At 37.1% G+C, this 19,103-nt stretch overlaps 2 long non-coding RNA genes across 2 annotated transcripts; both read right to left on the bottom strand.

Annotated features, from left to right (window-relative positions):
* Positions 7,953 to 8,332, bottom strand: LOC110267711. The gene is made up of 2 exons (XR_002355595.1): positions 8,208 to 8,332; positions 7,953 to 8,092 (listed from the first exon to the last, which is right to left on the bottom strand). It is a non-coding gene; the product is annotated as an uncharacterized LOC110267711 (long non-coding RNA).
* On the bottom strand, positions 11,664 to 18,825 carry LOC110268859. Its single transcript, XR_002357520.1, has 5 exons — positions 18,669 to 18,825; positions 13,287 to 13,379; positions 13,080 to 13,187; positions 12,596 to 12,967; positions 11,664 to 11,750 (listed from the first exon to the last, which is right to left on the bottom strand). It is a non-coding gene; the product is annotated as an uncharacterized LOC110268859 (long non-coding RNA).

Below are 19,103 nucleotides of genomic sequence, written 5' to 3'. Positions count from 1 at the left end.
AGTATGATGATTCTTGAACACAGCTATTTCATGAGTCTTAGCCGTGGCCCTAAGCACTTTGTTTTCCAGTATTACCACCGGATACATAAATGCCACAGACACATAATTGGGTGAACCCTTTGGATTGTGACTCAGCTTTGCTAAAGTCCCCAATTAGAGGTGTCCAGAGTTCTTAAGCACACTCTTCTTTCTGCTTTGGATCTTGACTTTAATCGCTCAGTCTCAAGTTTTCACTTGACACCTTCACGCCACAAGCACATGGTTAGGGACAGCTTGATTTAGCCGCTTAGGCCAGGATTTTATTCCCTTAGGCCCTCCTATCCACTGATGCTCAAAGCCTTGGGATCCTTTTTATTACCCTTGCCCTTTTTTTTAAGGGCTATTGGCTTTTTCTGCTTTTCTTTCTCTTCTCTCTCTTTTTTTTTGCTGCTTTTTCTTGCTTCAAGAATCATTTTTTTTTTATTTTTTAGATTATCAATAACATGTCTCATGTTCACCATTCTTTCAAGAGCCAACATATTTAACAATCTTAAACAACAAATTCAAAAGACATATGCACTGTTCAAGCATTCATTCAGAAGACAGAAAGTATTGCCACCACATGTAGCTAATTAGAATTTCTCTTATTAAAACTCAAAATTTTATTGCCTCTTATTCAAAAGATCTACTATTTTATTCATGTTTGCTGATGATGAGAAAAATAGACTATGGCTTAATTGGAGATAAAATCAAAATAGATACTAATTACTACTATATGACTCCTAAGGTGAACTTCTCTAATGACACTATCACAGAGTTAAAGCAGAAATTGGAATTTAACAACCTTTGTTCTGGGAAATGGGTGTTCCTCTGATCCGTGGGGTGCTTGATTCTTCAAGAGATAACTTCTGGCGCTTCAATTCCCTTAAGTCATCCTTCTGTTCTTTTATTATTTGCTCCATAGCTTCCTGTATCTTGGTGATAGACGTCTCAAGATACTCCCAGTATTCAGATTGAGGGATTGTCAGACACACGTTCATGGATTGAGGAAGGTGATGAGTGTCACTGATCATCACCTTCTCCATAGTTAGGCGCGAATGGATATCTTAGATAGGAACACGCATGTTTGAATGGAAAACAGAAATACTTGCATTAATTCATCGAGACACAGCAGAGCTCCTCACCCCCAACAATGGACTTTAGAGACTCATGCCGTCAAAGAGTACAAAGTTTAGATCTAAAATGTCATGAGATACAAAATAAGTCTCTAAAAGTTGTTTAAATACTAAACTAGTAGCCTAGGTTTACAGAAAAATGAGTAAACTATAGCAGATGGTATAGAGATCCACTTCTGGGGCCCACTTGGTGTGTGCTGGGGCTGAGACTTAAGCAATTCACGTGCATAAGGTCATTTTGGGCGTTCAACGCCAGGTTTGGATCCATTTCTGGCGTTGAACTCCAACTTTTAATCCTTTTCTGGCGCTGGACGCTAGAATTGGGCAGAGAACTGGCGTTCGTCTATCCTTGAGCAAAGTATGGACTATTATATATTGCTGGAAAGCCCTGGATGTCTACTTTCCAATGCAATTGGAAGCATGCCATTGCGAGTTCTGTAGCTCCAGAAAAAATCCACTTTGAGTGCAGGGAGGTCAGAATCCAACAGCATCAGCAGTCCTTTTTCAGCCTGAATCAGATTTTTGCTCAGCTCCCTCAATTTCAGCCAGAAAAATACCTGAAATTACAGAAAAACACACAACTCATAGTAAAGTCTAGAAATATGAATTTTTCCTAAAAACTAATGAAAATAAACTAAAAACTAACTACAACATACTAAAAACTATATGAAATTAACCCCAAAAAGCGTATAAAATATCCGCTCATCAACGTCACTAGCTTGATGTTTCTCCTTCATCAGGGAGGTTGATAATGCTTCAAGTCCTTCCCTCTTGCCTTGGACTTATATCCATTGGTTGTATCAATGATCTCTACATGTTCCAAAGAGAGAACTCTGTTGATAGTGAAGACCTTAGGTAACTGAGATGGTATAGTTGGGAGATTAGGGGGGATATCTGGGAAGTAAGCTGAGATTACTTTATCCCCTGGAGAGAAGCCTTCTGTAGGGATCTTCTTGTTCCTCCACCCCCTTGGTACCTTCTTCCTTGTCCCTTTTGATGTTGCCTTACTCTTGGTGACTTCTTCTTCTAAGGAAATTTTGTTGTTGTCTTCACATGTCTCTGGTGGTTTAGGTTCCTCTAGCTTTTCCTTGAGTTATGACAACTGCTTATTTCCTTGTTTATCAACCAAGGGTTTTCTCAGATGGGCTGGTTGTGCTTCAATGCTTGCTTCCTCTGTCAGCATCTCATTATCATCTTTCCTTGGTTCTTTGTTTTCTTGGTCTGCTTCTTGTGAGAGTTTGAAGACATTAAAGCTGAGTCGTTCATCATGGATCCTCAATATTAGCTCCCCTTGCTCCACATCTATGAGTGCTCTGGCTGTAGCTAGGAATGGTCTTTCCAATATGATTGGGTGAGTGTGACTTTCTTCCATGTCCAGGATGACAAAGTCTATTGGGAGGAAGTATTTCCCAACCTTTAACAATACATTTTCCACCACCCCTATTGCTTGTTTTTTAAGTTTTGTCAGCCAGCCTAATGACTACATCTGTGGGCATTATCTCATTGATCTTCAGCCTCTTCACCAGAGATAAGGGCATTAAGTTGATGCTGGCTCCCAAATTGCAGAGTGCTTTATCAAACATTGTTTCTCCTATGGCACAGGGGACATGAAAACTCCCCGGATCTTTTCTTTTTGTAGGCAACTGTGGTTGAATAAAGGCACTGCATTCCTTGTTTATCACTATAGTTTGGCCTCCCTTGAGTGAGCTTTTCCAGGGAAGCAGCTCCTTCATATACTTGATGTATGCAGGAATTTGTTGAATAGTCTTGATGAATGGTATATTGACATTCAAAGATGCAAACAAATCTAGAAACCTTGAGTATATTCTCTTCTCCACAGCACCATTGAGCAGTTGGGAAAAAGGTGCATAGAGTTTCAGAAGCTCCTGTTGTGAGATTTCTGGTTCTTGATGATCTTTTTCCTTCTTCTCTACTGAGGTATCTTCAGGTTGTTCTGACAGCTTGCTTGGCTTGTCCTCAGTCTCCTTATCACTTATAGTGACCATCTTGCAATCTTCCCATCTTACTTTTTTTATTTCACCTCTCGAATTCTTCTCTGCGTCACTTGGAAATCCATCTGTGGGTTTGGAGATTTGCTCAGAGAGATACCCCACTTGAGATTCCAACCTCTTGATTGTGTCTCCCTGGCTCTTGAAACTGGCTCGCACTTCCTCCTTGAACACCTTGTTGTCTTGAATCTCCTTGCCTATGCCTTCAAGTAGATTCTCAATCCTTGAGAGTCTGTCATCAAATGATTGTAGATCGTGATTAGAGGTGGAAGGATGAGGTAAGTTATTTTGGTTTTGATGTGGATGTGGAGAGGTGTTGTTATGGGAGTGTTGATATGGCCTAGATGTGAAATGTTGGTGAGCTGCATTGTTGGGATTTGGGCATCTTTGATCAAGGCTTTGGTCTTATTGATTTCCCCACCCAAAGTTTGGGTGATTCCTCCAACCAGGGTTGTAGGTTTTGGAGTATGGATCATGGTTTTGCCTAGGTGAATTCCCAATGTAATTAATTTGCTCCTAACTTCCCTCTGCTTCTTCATTCAGTCCTTCTTGGGTTGTTGATGAAGTGGAGATTGCTGCTACTTGGTTCTTCTCCATCTTCTTGGTGAGGTCAGCCAGCTGCTGGGTAATGAGCTTGTTTTGGGCCAGCAGAGCATCTACATTGTTTGGCTCCATTACTCCTCTTGTGTTCCCTCTTTCGGAAGCATAGAAGTAGTCATTCTCTGCTACAGTTTCAATGACATCTATAGCTTCCTCAATGGTCTTCTTCTTGTTCAAAGATCCTCTGGATGAATGGTCTACTGCCTTCTTTGATTCATATGACAGGCCTTCATAGAAAATGTGCAGCTGCACCCATTCGTTGAACATATCTGGTGGGCACCTCCTTGTTAGGTCCTTAAACCTCTCCTATGCTTCATAAAGAGTCTCACCATCTTGTTGCCTGAAAGTTTAGACCTCATCTCTTAGCCTATTGATTCGTTGAGGAGGATAGAATCTTGCTAAGAATTTGTTCACCACATCCTCCCAAGTTGTCAAGCTCTCCTTTGGGAAAGACTCCAGCCACTTGGCTGCCTTATCCTTGAGTGAGAATGGAAATAAGAGCACACGCTAAATTAAACATACCCATATCAAAATATACATTAGATCACTTAGAATTTACTACTAATAAACTATAAAAAACCAAAATATTGTATCCTACATAAGTCTCTTCTAATAAAAGTTATTAATCTTCTGATAGAAGAGAAAAAAACAAATTGATGTCAAATAGAGCGCCTAACATCTGTGACTGAATTGAACATATATTGAAGCAAATTCTTGACGAAGACTGGGCGACCAGAGAGCAGAGCAGCATTGGCGGTGTTCCCAGTTCCAAATGGAGACTCGATCTGAATCATCGGCGGTTACCATTCATGGAATGCATCAGATGCAACTGGATCTTAATGCTCAATCTGCAGCAAATCAACAATTCATCATCATAATAAATAACTTCAAATAAATTCACTACCAAATCGAGAATCAAATAAACATGCTAATCAAAGTTAAAAAGTTACTCAATAATCCCTGAAGACAACTCTAAAATTGGAACCAAAACTCCAACTCTGTTTGGCACGAAGGAATCAACTTGCTTTACTTGTAATCAAGCATTTCTTATAGCTGTCTTGTGCAAAAAAGTTAAATTAAAATAAGGTAGGTACATAGCTTAAACCAGTAGCTATGATAATGCAACTAAAAGAAAGAGTAATGCTAATCTCAGCTTTCACAGACACAAGAATACCACATAGAATTGCAATCAGGAACCCAAACTCCAACAACCTCATTGTGCCAACTCCAATACTTCACATCCTCGAGATCTGTTTCATAATCCAAATGATGACACAGTTGAGTTATACTGAAAAAAAAAAGAAAGAAGGTTAGTTCCAATGTGACACCGATCCGAGTAAATCAGCTCAACGTACATTGGCAGTTGGTGTTTAAAATAATATAACTTCCGAGAACATAGAAAAGGATCAGCAACTCATTCATATATGGTGTTTTGTAAAATGTAAATTGTAGCATTATATTGAAAGTCTTTAGCAAATCTTCTATTTTGCTTTTTAATTGATATCAAAATTCAGGAAATAGAATGACATATAGTAAGCATAAGAAGCAAAAATACACTGGGAAAGAGCTGCTTATCATGCACATATTTTTACTATTGATTTTAAATTTCAAACAAAATCAGCAAGCTCATACGACCATTGCTACACTTATGAGCAATACTTATCTTCAAGAAATGGGAAAGAGCTGCAATAGGGGACTGAACCGGCCACTTAGAATTTATAAACATGCAAGGGTACAGCTCTTGAATCATATTTACTATAAGCTTTTATTTTTTAAAACAAAAGAACCTTCCCTATCATTTAATTAAGGGAATTTCATATTTAAAATACTGTAAAAATTATTCCATAACATGGAAATAATAAAAATAACATACCTCTTATTCCATCATCATGCCAGACAAGTACTCTATATGTACTCTATATGTACTTAATCTGATACGTGATTAAAATCCTATTCTTAATATATATGATTTATTTTGTTGGTTTTTATAGCATAGGATTGCATATATCTCAATACTTACTTCTTTTAACTAATCGCTTTCCATCAACATTAATCCCACTGAATGTCTTAGTATAAGTATTTGATGAACTTACTGCAGCTATCAAAATAATTTGTATGGAGTTCTGCTCTACCCATAACTTCGTACTTATTGATGACTTAACACAAAAAGTTGTTATCCACTCATCCTCAACAGCTTACACTAATCACTTTTTGAACAATGTAAATATAATTTCTCAATGCACTATCTAAGAAAACTTAAAAACAAAAGCAAGGTTTCACACATTATAGTTAGATCAAGTTTGAGTTGTTAAGGCATGTCAAACAGTAATGCCCAATACATTTAGCATTTATTCTAAGAAAACATTCTCAAAGCTTCAGTTTTTGTAAATTGGCTAAGAAAGCCATGTTTTAAAATGCAAGCAGAATACAACATATAAAACCATAAGGTTTGCATTGACACTTTTTTTTACTTTTGACATTGGATTGATAATAGTGTTTTTTAAAATTATGTACAGTTTGAGTATTAATTTCAAATGTGACACAAATTAATTTCTGTACTCCTAGAAATTGGACCCTTTAATTTTAGTTCTTTTCACAATTTTAAAGAATACAAAAAAATTATATCATGTTAAAGCATATCTCTTATCTTACTTCTATATGGAAAAGAATTAGCCTTGCATTCACTATATATACATAAAAAGCAGTTGGAAGTACCATATAGAGTTTGACTAGGTGACTCCAATATAATTTCATAATGCAGAACCAAAAACAAGATAAAACCATAGCTTTCATTGCCTTCATTTATATACATACATAAGATTCTAGCATTTATAAACAATAACAATTTTAAGTTGCATCATATGAATGACACTAGGGAGCAAAATTGTGCTAGTAATGATAGAAAAGAATGAAAAAGAAGAACATGGCATTGAAAGCATTAGCAAAATTGAGGTTGACCATCAGATCACAGAAGTTAATAGGAGAAAAAATAATGTATCTACCAATTTCATGTGATTGAGAACACACTCAGCAAGAAAAAAAAAGAGAACACAGAACTCTGTTTTATAACCTCAGCATTCAACATTTCATTCAATCCACCATAGCCTTTGTCTTATATATACATTGATCAAAAGGTAAAAGAACCCTTTGTCAATTTCAAAAAGGATAGATGAGAACAGTATCGGAGGTAATTTTGGAGCTAAATTGGAATTCTAACAAATTTTAAGGAACAGATTACTTCTGTATGCACAATTAAAATTGGACAATTATTTCTAATAGAATGCAGGAATATATTTTCAGCAAAGAAACAACTAATGAACCATTTATCTTCAGGTCAACAACTAAGGAAACAATTAAATTGGAACTAGGGTTCGAACCAAAATAGCAACCAAATTGGGAACAAGCAATTAAACTAAATTGGTGCAAAGAAATTCGATCAACAATCAAAACGATTCAATTGAAACAAAGGAACTAAGACAAAAGATGAAATTGGAAGAACAAGAAAAGGGAGAGAAAGCGAACCTGGAAGCGGGAAAGAGGGTGCGTTTGAGCGGCGCACAACAGTGCAAGGGGGGAAGGTTGAGGACGACGATACCGGGACGGTTGGGAAGCCACACGACGACATCGAGACGTGCACGGCGGAGGGACAAACAATGGACGTGCCTCTCCACCTTGCTTTTGCGCACGGGAGCTTGAGCAGATCCGTGACGAAGAAGGATGTAACGGCTGCGCTGATGATAACGGAAGGTATACGGCGGCAAGGAGTCTTGAAACTAGTGATTGGCGCCTTTGTCCCCCTTTAGGTTCACGCGAAAACGAGGATTAATCGCCCTAAATTCACCCAATTTCAATTATAAAATAAATTTGAGCTGTTGCTGCGTCGGTTGATACACAAAACCGCCCCTATCTTGAGCAGTCTTTGACGGAGACGAATAACGCATCAAGAACCGTAGCTACTCAATGAATTTGCAGTCGTTCGGGGAAACGCAAGCAATTTTCCGCTGCAATTGTCCGTTTTTCTTGTAGTGAATTCCTTCCTGTTGAGTTCTACAATGATCAGAATTTGAAACTAATCGACACTAACTTTTGAAACTAAAATAACTGTTATAACAGATGCTAGTCTAATAGATATAGTGCAGCAAATTGTCAAAATTTGAAACAAACAAACTAACTTCTGATTTCTAACTAACCTGACAGTTACAACAAATTAACCAACTCACAAATTCTCCAACAGATATAGTACCAAAGCAAACTGAAAGTACCTCCTCATTGTCACCCTCAGGATCTGAATGTGGCTCAGTAACACTACAAACAATTCCTCTCTTCCCTCTTTATTCCAAAATAACATCGCCACGCGAACCAGAATCAGTAACAATTCGAAAAAAATAAACAAATAAACAAATAAAACTCAAATTTCACTAAGAATGGAAAGCAAAGCCGCTACCTGAAGCTCGAGCTCAGCTTGAAGGAACTCCAACACCGTAGAGGGTAGCAGGTGCGTACGGAAACTGGGTAACGGGATTTGGCGAAAATTAGGAAAAAAAGGGGTATTCAAGTTGAACCCTGCATGTTCATCAACAATACATGGCTTGTTCATCAATTCACAATTCACAGTTGCATATAAACCATATTATTGTACCAAACCCCCAAATTAAAAACCCTAAAATTGGAACTCTAAACACCCAAATTTCAGAACCAAACAGAAATCTATAGATACCTTCTCGACGATGTGTGCGCAGAGAGGACGACCAAAGCGCAGAGACGACGATGGTGAGGGTGCAGCTCGCGATCAATGCAAGAGAGCACAACTGATGATCAATGCAGGAGAGAGCAGCTGACGATGAGTGGCGAAGTCGTGTGTGGTGAGTGGTAAGTGGTGAGTGGGGAAGAAGCAACGGTGAGTGGCGAAGGTGAGAAGTGAGGACGCGAAGGCTTTCTCTGATAGTGAATGAAGGTGAGGCGCGAGTTACTGAAGAGCTAGCTGATCTGCGTGCTTTGGGGGGCAAAGGGGAAAATATTCACTAAGTTATACGCCATATTTGGCCCTAGATACATTAGGAGACGTTTTTGAAGAGTTCCCAAATTATAACAAATAGGTTACTCTTTAAAAGTGCTCTCTTTGGTGTGAAAAGTGTAGCCATAGATATTTAGAAAAGGCTACGCTTTATAAGTGATTTCTATAATACCTAAGGCTACACTTTTTAAATGATGCCAAAATTGTGTTTCCTTTTCTCTTACAAAAAGACAACACTGAGAAAAGCGTAGCCTATTCTAGGAATAGGCTACGCTTTTCAAATGTAGCTTAAAAAAAGTGTGGCTGAATGGGTACTTTTCTTGTAGTGCAAACCCAATTTGGTCCAGCATGAGAAAGCATTTCTAGCATGATCTCTTCATTCCTCTTTCAAGGTTCAGAAGAGATCCAAGTATGAATAGCTTCTTTTCCAAGATAACTACCCAATTGGATGAAGATCGAAAGCTTTCAAGTAAAATCAAGAGAAAAGATAGAAGAAGAATAATGAAAACTAGTATTGATCCATCAAATTACAACAGAGCTCCCTAACCCAATGAAAGGGGTTTAGTTGTTCATAGCTCTCGAAAATAAAAACAAAGATGGAGAATACATCATGAAACTAGAAGTGCAGAGAAAGTAAAATACAGAGAGTAATTCTATGCCCAGAGGCTCCCTATAATTTCCAACTCCTATTTTAATTCAAAGTTACTCCTATATATACTACTCTTCTGTTCTTCTAGTTGGCTCTTCAAGTCTTGGGTATGGGCCTTTGGATCTTGAGTTTGAAGCAGTTCTCTTCTTCATTGGGCTTGGCTTTACTTGCAGAGAGAAAATGTGAAGTGGGCAGAGACTTTAGCTCAGGGCGTTAGTGGTGTTAATGTTCAGTGAAAATATGGGTTCTAGAACGTTAGTGACAATCACCTTTTTCACTAACGTTCCTCACCAAAGTAAGAGCCACGTTAACCTCAACGTTAGTGGCACAAACGTTGCCACTAACGTTGCCTTTATGCCCTTCACACACGTTACTGGGACTTACCTTTCCCAGTAACGTTGAGAAGTCTCCCTTTTCCCTACGTTAGAGTCCACGTTAACTTAGTTAACGTGGCTCTTTTAACGTAGGCTTGCCAACCTTCGAGAACGTTAGTGACACTTACCATTGTCACTAACGTTCCAATGTGCCCCTATTTCTCACGTTAGAGTCCACATTAACTATGTTAAAGTGGCTTTTAACGTGGCCATGCTAGCCATCTCCAACATTAGTGACAAAGTTGAGTGTCACTAATGTTGGCTCATCATTCCCTTATCCACGTTAGCTTCCACGTTAACTTAGTTAACGTGGGAGTTAACGTGGCTCATAGTGGCTTATGTGGGCTAATTCCAACGTTAGTGACAATGTTGGGTGTCACTAACGTTGGCGATCACCTCCCTTCTTCACGTTAACTTCCACGTTAAGTAAGTTAACGTGGGAGTTAACGTGGCTTGTTGGGGCTTGTGTGGGTTCCTTTCAACGTTAGTGACAATGTTTGGTGTCACTAACGTTGTCGACCACTTTGTCTCCTCACGTTAGCTTCCACGTTAACTAGGTTAACGTGGAAGTTAACGTGGCTTATTGTGACTTGGCCAACGTTAGTGACAACGACTGAACGATCAAAATTTCTGTCAGTATAGAATTTTTATAGAAATAATCGCGTCGTGAGTATTGTTTCTAAACCAACAGAGAATCTTTTCGTACAAAAGTTTGGTTGTCACTTAAGCAAACCCAATAAAAATAATAAACTAAAGTATTTAAACCTCGGGTCGTCTTCTCAAGGAATTGCAGGAAAGTATGATTTATTATTGGTTATGGAAAAAGGTATATTTTTGGGTTTTTGAAATAAGGAACAAGTAATTTAAATAACAAGAGTAAAATAAATTAATAATTAGAAAATCTCTTGGCAAGGTATAAGAACTGGAAATCCTATCCTAGTTATCCTTATCAGGTGTGATGAGAATTGGATTTTGCTCCCACTTAGTTAACCCTTACTGAATCACTACAAGAAAACACGTTTTTTGCCATGCTTTTTGAGCTACCGCCACGCTTTTTGCAGTCTATTGCCACGCTTTTTGTTTGCCACGCTTTTTTACAAACTGCCACTTGTAAAAGCGTGGCTATAGGTGGGAAATACGGCCACGCTTTTAAAGCGTGGCGATAGGCATAAATATGGCCACGCTGTAAAAGCGTGGCAATAGGGTAGATCTGGCCACGCTTTTCAAGTGTGACAGTAGACCAGATATGGCCACGCTTTTAAAGCGTGGCGAAAGCATGGTAGTAAAGGAGATTTGGCCACGCTTGAAAAACGTGGCGAAAAAGCTTAGATACAGCCACGCTTTCTAAGCGTGGCAATAAACAGAGATATGGCCATATATGGCCACGTTTTTTAAGGGTGGCGAAAAAGATGATCAGTAACCTAATTCCCTTTTTAATCTTCATAAATATATAAAACCTAATATGAATTCATAGATAATTTTATAATTTAGTCAATAACCAATTATCAAGTAATCCAACTTTCATAAAATTGTCACCAAAATAAGTGTGTGATCACATAACAACATACACTAACAAAATACCAAAAGTGAAAATCATAACTACTCATGAATTCCTAATACATGAATTAGAATTCCTAATCAAAGTCATCTTCAAAATACCAAAAGTGTGAAATTCCTAATACATGAATTAGAATTCCTAATCAAAGTCATCTTCAAAATACCAAAAGTGTGAAATTCCTAATACATGAATTAGAATTCCTAATCAAAAAGTCTTCTTATACTTCATGTATCATCATTGCAAGGTAAATTGTTTTGACCTGTGCCCTGCAAAATAAAAAACACAAATGAACAACTACAAATTGATTTGGCTTTCCTGGCCAGAGCACCCCAAAATCCATTCTCGGACTCATTCAGGTTCTTCATGGAAGTATATTCATAGGCTCTTGAATCCTATATTTACAAGTAATACCATTTTGAATAATCAGAATGGTGCACTAAAAAGAATGCGAGTTTAAGAGAAGCAAAGAGAATGTAGGCATATGCTAAACAAGCATCTTCAATCTTCAATGCATTGATATAACATATTCAAAAAAACAGAAAATGCATAATATTTTCAGTAGATCTACCGTTATTTTCATCTGCTTTTTGAGCATGACAAGCTTGGAACTATAATTATGTGGACATCATCAAAGCAACTAAACAGCAGGCAGAAGCTTTAACATGTAGACTAATATCTAAATGGAAGAAGTCATCAAATGTATTACAGACATAAACAATCATAGTAGAAAAATACAGACATACACAAAAATATTACACTCTAAAAGACCAGACATTGCTGGTAATAATGTCTTTTAAGGAGTCAAAATAACAGAGTTCATATCCACAGTCCACTGCACTTTAACTTATCTCCTCCAGGTCCAAGCTGATCTCCATTTTCACATTGCCACTATTTATTCAGAGTTTCAGACCATATTACAAGCTTTTTTATTTCTAATCCAGCGGTTTCAGTCACTGAATCTCCATTTACTAGCAGGATATTTTTTTTTCTTCACTTACAATCCTAAATCAGTTCTATCCTTAGTCAACTAGAGATCAACTAACCTGGTCAAGCTAAGTAGGACTTCTATAGATAAAACTCCTCCAGCTAGTAAATACAAGACTTGAATAGACTTTATCAAAGTGAAATAGCACTCACCTTTTTTGAAATTGAAGCCTACTATTTGACTATTTCTCTCTCAATTTTATCTCTTTTTTAACAAAATAAAGAATGTGAATCATGCCATAATTTTACCTACATCATCTTTGTGTGGAATGTGAGTTGCTTCGGAGGAGCGAGGAGTATTTTTTGCTTTGCTACTTGAGGTATCCACAGGAGAATCTTGGGCAGCTTGAACTAAGGCTGTTACCTCTTCATTGCTCATTCCAGGGTTGAGTTGGTGCACCAATACCTTTAATAAACCATATACACCATCCATCTTCTTCTCTAATGATGAGACCTTAGTGTTATATTCAACTTTTATGTGGCGAATCTCCTCATCTTTTTTAAGAGAGCTTCTTGTAATCGAAGCCCCATAACAACGAAGTCGACCTGGTTGGTCCTTTCCTAACACTCCTACAAATGCATCATCTTCATTTTCTCCTGCTTCTAAGCGGTTCTGAAGTTCAGTCTATCAAAAAGCAACAACCAATAAAGTTCAAAGTCGCATTAACTCAATTTAGATAGAAATCACATCAGAATTCATAATGTACATATCCAAAATACAAATACAAACAACTCACAATTGTGGCTTGTGTTTTAGCATCAATTTCTTTTCCTTTTTTACTTGTGCGAGTTGCTATGAAAACTTCAGCCCTTGATGGTTCTTCACTGTTCTCCTTAGAGTCACGCTAGAATACATAGAGAAAAGTTTACATGAAGCATACTAACTAGGCAACTACACCATGAATACATATAAAAGAGAAATCACAAAGAATAAGTTATATTACCAGCTACTTACGCACTATTCCAAAATTTGTGGATCCCATTCGGTGAGGACATGTTTGTTTTAACCTATTTTCAGTATTCTTAGCAGAGATAGCCTAAATATAAAGAATCAATGAAGAATCAAATTTCTTCCAAAACACCTAAGTTTAGGAACATGAAGAATCAATGATAGTATGCTTGATGGTATAGGAAAAAATAAAAGGCAATATTACCTTGACGGCCGGAAGACTCCAATACCGAATTAGTTTGCGAAATTGAACCTCGGAAATCTCTAATGGCCGGTTCTTTATCATTTCTTTCTTTGTGTTGTACTTCACGAAATGCTCTTTTTTTATTTCTCTCTTATATTTTTTCCATGCACCACAAAATCTCCGCATTACCCACGGCTTTGAACTTATGGGAAGAATGAACTTTTGCTATGCAACACAACACATTAGAATATTAACAGTTAGCACAAATAATGTGACAAATAAATTAACAAAATATTATCTATAATGCCATATTTACATACATTGGCATACTCCCACATTTCCTCTTTGAGTTTACTAGGCACACCATGCCAACTAGTATATAACAAAGTCACAAAACGAGGGTTTCTAACTGTTGTGCCCAATAGTTGGTTGAGGTCAGATACAACCTTGTTGGTTGGACCTACAGGCTGCCCTTGAAAAAATTCCACCTCCCGTCGATCATTAAAATCTGTGGCATGAAGCTTTTTGCACGTAGTTTTTCCACGGGTTTTCTTCTTTATTGTGCCTAAGTCCGAATAGGCAAACATGTTTTGATCCATATCTATAATAGTTGCTCGTAGATCATTCCTCACTAGATCAATTTTGCCATTATCATTTGGAAGACTTGGAATCACTTCAGGTTCGCATGGCTCCCTTGCATATATTATGGGGGAATCATACTCAAGGTCATCACTTACCCTAAATAAATCTCTTGGAATTGTTTTCATAACATAGTGCTTGTCCCTAACATATGGGTCTTGCACATAAAAGCATTGGTTTACTTGAGATGCCAGCACAAATGGTTCTTCTTGGTAGCATTTTCTATTGAAATACACATATGAAAGACCAAAGTTGTCTTTTGCAACTGTATACCACTCACACTTAAACAAGGCTACCTTAAATTGGCCATAATAATCTAACTCAAACATATCAACTATTCTACCAGAGTAGGCTACTTTTGCTTCAATTGGGTTCTTATCTTTTACACTAGCAAAACTAGGAGTCAATGCCTCTAATGTGACACCACTATTTTGAGTTTTACGTCTCACATCACGGTGCCTTGTATGGAACCTATACCCATTGATAATATAACCTGAAAATCTTTTTGCAACTCGATTTGGACCCCTAACCAACCCTTTTGCCCAACCAGGCACATCCTTTTTCATGGCACGATTTTTAAACCATTCTGAAAATTGTTGACTGCGGTCCTTGGCTTTCTCCCACTTTGTTCTTCGTGGATTGTTATCATTAACTGCCTCCTCATGCTCTCTGAAGAGATTAAATATTCATAGTCTTAGTTTATAGTAAGGTTAAATATGATGATTGAGATCTAACAAATGATAATGAATCGAAGAAAATACCTCATGTAGACTGCGATCTTATCACAATTGTTTAGAATGTATGCATGACCTTGTATTTCTGATTTTTCATCTAAAATAAACAAATCTCCCATTCTTCCATCAAGAGGACATCCTTTGCTTGGAAACAAACTAGGAGTTCGCACCTCATCTGAAACACACTCATCGTTGTTCCGAGGGATTCTATTAAATCTTGTATGAACATCTTCATGCAAATATCTTGAGCAAAAATTGATACACTCATTCGCCAAATATCCTTCGGCAATAGATCCTTCTGGACGACTTCTATTACGAACATACGATTTTAGTGTGCACATATACCGTTCAACAGGGTACATCCAACGATATTGAACTGGACCACCTAACCTCACCTCATTTGCTAAATGAATAGGCAAGTGCACCATTATGTCAAAAAAGCTAGGAGGGAAAATCCTCTCCAATTGGCATAATGTCTCAGCAATCTCTGCTTCTAAGTTAACTACCTCATCCAAGCTAATTACTTTCTGACATATTCGGCGAAAAAATGAACATAATCGAACTAGAGCGATGGCAACATGGTCAGGAAGTATGCTCTTGATTGGTACTTGCAACAAGTAATGCAACATGAAATGAGCATCATGGGTCTTGTAACCAGAAATCTTCTTTTCTGTTTCATGCACACATCGAGCAATATTGGAAGCGCTACCGTCTGGTAATTTTGCCGCTTTCAACACACTACAAAAGATTGTTTTCTCTGCTGGAGTCATTGAAAAGCATGCCTTTGCTAACTTAGTTTTTTTTCCATCCTTCGTATCTCTTGGTTGAAGGTTCTTCCTGATACCCATATCTTTAAGGTCAAAACGAGCAGCTGCATGATCTTTCGTCTTTCCGGGAATATCTAAAAGAGTTCCAATTATGCTATCAACTATATTCTTCTCTATGTTCATGACATCAAGGTTGTGTCTAAACATATTGGACTTCCAATATGGTAACTCAAAAAAGATTGACCATTTTTTCCAATTTGATATGCCATTCTTTGATCTCTTTTGCTTCTTCCCAAAAGAATTATCCACCTCTCGCAATATATCAAATACAGCTGAACCTTCTAACAACTGCGGTGGAGACCTGAGTTCAGTTTTTCCATTGAAAGATCTTTTGTTATGCCTCCATGGATGATTCATGGGTAAAAACCTTCGGTGATCCATATAAACAGTCTTGTGACTATGTTTCAGATAGATAGAAGAAGTCTCATCATTACAGCATGGACAAGCCAATTTTCCCTTTGTACTCCACCCAGATAACATAGCATATGCAGGGAAGTCATTAATTGTCCACAAAAGGCACGCTCTCATGTTGAATGTTTTGTTTTCTTTCGAATCATATGTTTCGACACCTGACTCCCATAATTCTTTTAATTCTTCAATCAACGGTTGAAGATAGACATCAATGTCATTTCCCGGTGATTGTGGTCCAGGAATAAGTAAAGATAGCATAAAATAATCAGGCTTCATGCTCATTCAAGGGGGTAGATTATACACCATCAGAACAACAGGCCATGTACTGTGTGTACTGCTCAAAGTTCGGAATGGATTGAATCCGTCGCTTGCTAACCCAAGTCTCACATTACGAGGCTCCTTTGCAAAATCTTCATGTCGATTGTAAAATGCTTTCCAAGATTCACCATCGGCAGGATGCCTTAGGGACCCGTCTTTAACGCGCTCATTGTGATGCCAAGACATAGCTTCGACAATTCTTGTGCACATAAAAAGCCGTTGAAGTCTGGGAATCAAAGGGAAATGCCTTAGAGTTTTCGCAGCAACTTTGCGAGGCTTTCTAGATGAGGTAACATCATCCTCTTCTTCATGATGCTCAATATAACGGGATGTTCCATAAACATGACAAGATGAGTCATTCTCATACCCGTTCCGATACAACATGCAGTCATTGCGACATGCATCGATCTTTTGGTAGTCAAGACCCAAGTTCTTCACCATATTCTTGGTTTTATCAAAAGAAATAGGAATATTCAAATATGGCATTACTTCTTTCAATAATTCCAAGAGAGAAGTAAATGACGCATTACTCCAACCATGCAAGCATTTTAACAAGTAAAGACGAATGGTAAAGGATAATCTTGTGAATCCCTTACACCCGGGGTATAGTTCTTGGCTAACCTCGTCTACCAATTTATAAAATTCCTTTGCACATTCGTTAGGCCCCATGTTTTGTCCGTCAACTTGTGTATTATCTCGAAATCTATCACGTAACAACTCATCAATGTTATCATTGCAGTTATATTCACCGCCTATGTCACTGTCAATATCCATAGCAAAAAGTGATTCCCCATGATTAAACCACCGCTTATAACCTTTTACAAAACCGTGGCATATTAGATGATCATATACGTCATCTCTCTTTAACCAGAATATATTACAACACTTTGCACAAGGGCATTGAATTTCTTCCCCTTGAGGAACTCCCTTTGACGAGAAAGCAAAGTGTAAAAATCTTTCTACACCAACTTGATATTCTTTCTCATGACGTGGTGTATCCATCCAGTCTTTCGACATATCCATCGAAAACCTATATATTTCACGTAGATAGCTAAGTTTCTAAATTGAAGTCCTTACTGTTCGTCTCACTAACTGCAAATCCAGCTTCCTACTTAACTAAGAGACAATATTGTGCAAGCCTCGAAAATACTTTGAAGGCATTAGACATAAAATAACAGAGAAAATTGAATTTTAGCAATGCTTAAAGAAGTGCCTAAAGTGATGAGTGCCTCAGGAAAGCACCAAGTTGCACGCATGACATCAATAATAAATTAATAGATGTATTTAAATTTGCATAAACCAACCTTAATTACTGTCTTAATCCGTTCCACAACAGCAACAAAGTGGTAGCACAGCAGAAATAGAATTAGAGAGGTAGCAGTGTCAGCGAATAGCTACTCGGCAGCAGCAGATTATTATATTACCACAGGAGCAGCAGAACAAAGAAGTGGCAGTAGTAGTGGATAGATAACTATCGAAAGCTTGAACAAAAATAGACTAAGACTTAAGTAAAAATTAAAATATAAATATGTTTAATATTTTTTAGTATAAATAAATCATTTTTTAACAAATAAATTTTATTAGTAATTATTCACATGTTCGATCATGAGATAAAATAAAACAATTATCTCTCCTCAAGTGGCTCCAAACATCTAACACTATAATAAGCTACATTGAAACCCAAACAGCTAATTAAAAATAGCAAGAGAGTAGAATGTCCTTAAATGACCTAATTCATTTAATAGTATTTAATAGCATTCCCAATTTTAAAATATTATTTTTCTAAATCTGTTTTTTCTTAGACAAAAAAGTGAAGGGATAACCATTTTTATCTAAAGATTTTTTTTCTATATAAAAGAATTATACAACAAAACTTACTTAAGTTGGTCAAGTAATTAATTTATTGTCTATTTAAGTAAGTGTTAAAAATTTGAGTTCCTTCTTATATATATAATAATCTATTGGCTAACAACAAATTTTAAAAAGAAATTTGTGACGAATTAGTTCTTACCCTTATAAATTGAAAAATGCTATGAAAAATAAAAAGCTGTATATAATTTTATAAAAAAAATAGAATGACATTATAATTATAAATATAAATAAATGATATAAAAGGAAAAGGAAGAAGAACAGTGGAATGTGGATGTATGTGCTCCAATTTATGTGGCGTGGAAAAAAAAGGAAAAAAGAAAAAAAGAAAAAAGAATAATGAAAGTTTTATGTTCAGTGTGGATGAAGCTACTACTTTGGTCCAGGCTCCACACCTTAAAACTAAGCAATAAACTGCAAAATCTGTGACTAATGGCAGAGAAGACTGAGTAGGGAATGACAGAGATGAAGGCTCCAGCAGGGAGGAAGGACCAAAGCCAAAACAGTGGAACCTCTTCAAACTTGTTCTTCTTCTCTCTCAATAGCTTCAGTGTTGTTAGTGGTTGTTACTGCAAAAATAATGCTTCCAATGTTATTCTATATATTTTCAGGCTTTTTTTTTGCTAAAAGAAAAAAAAAAGGACGTGTGTACTATACTTGAATTAACAATAGACAATATAATAATAGTGCATGATTGAGAAATGCAAATACAAATTCAAATGGCTGTTCAGAATTTCAGATTATATTAGATAATGGCAGCACAATGCAAGCATCAGAAACCACATCAAAGTAGGGACACAATGTTTTCTATCACAAACAAATGAATAACC

This window comes from Arachis ipaensis, chromosome B02 (assembly GCF_000816755.2).
Source record: "Arachis ipaensis cultivar K30076 chromosome B02, Araip1.1, whole genome shotgun sequence".
Taxonomy (NCBI): Eukaryota; Viridiplantae; Streptophyta; class Magnoliopsida; order Fabales; family Fabaceae; genus Arachis; species Arachis ipaensis.
The sequence above is the reverse complement of the archived record's forward strand: the minus strand, read 5'-3'. Positions and strand labels throughout refer to the sequence as shown.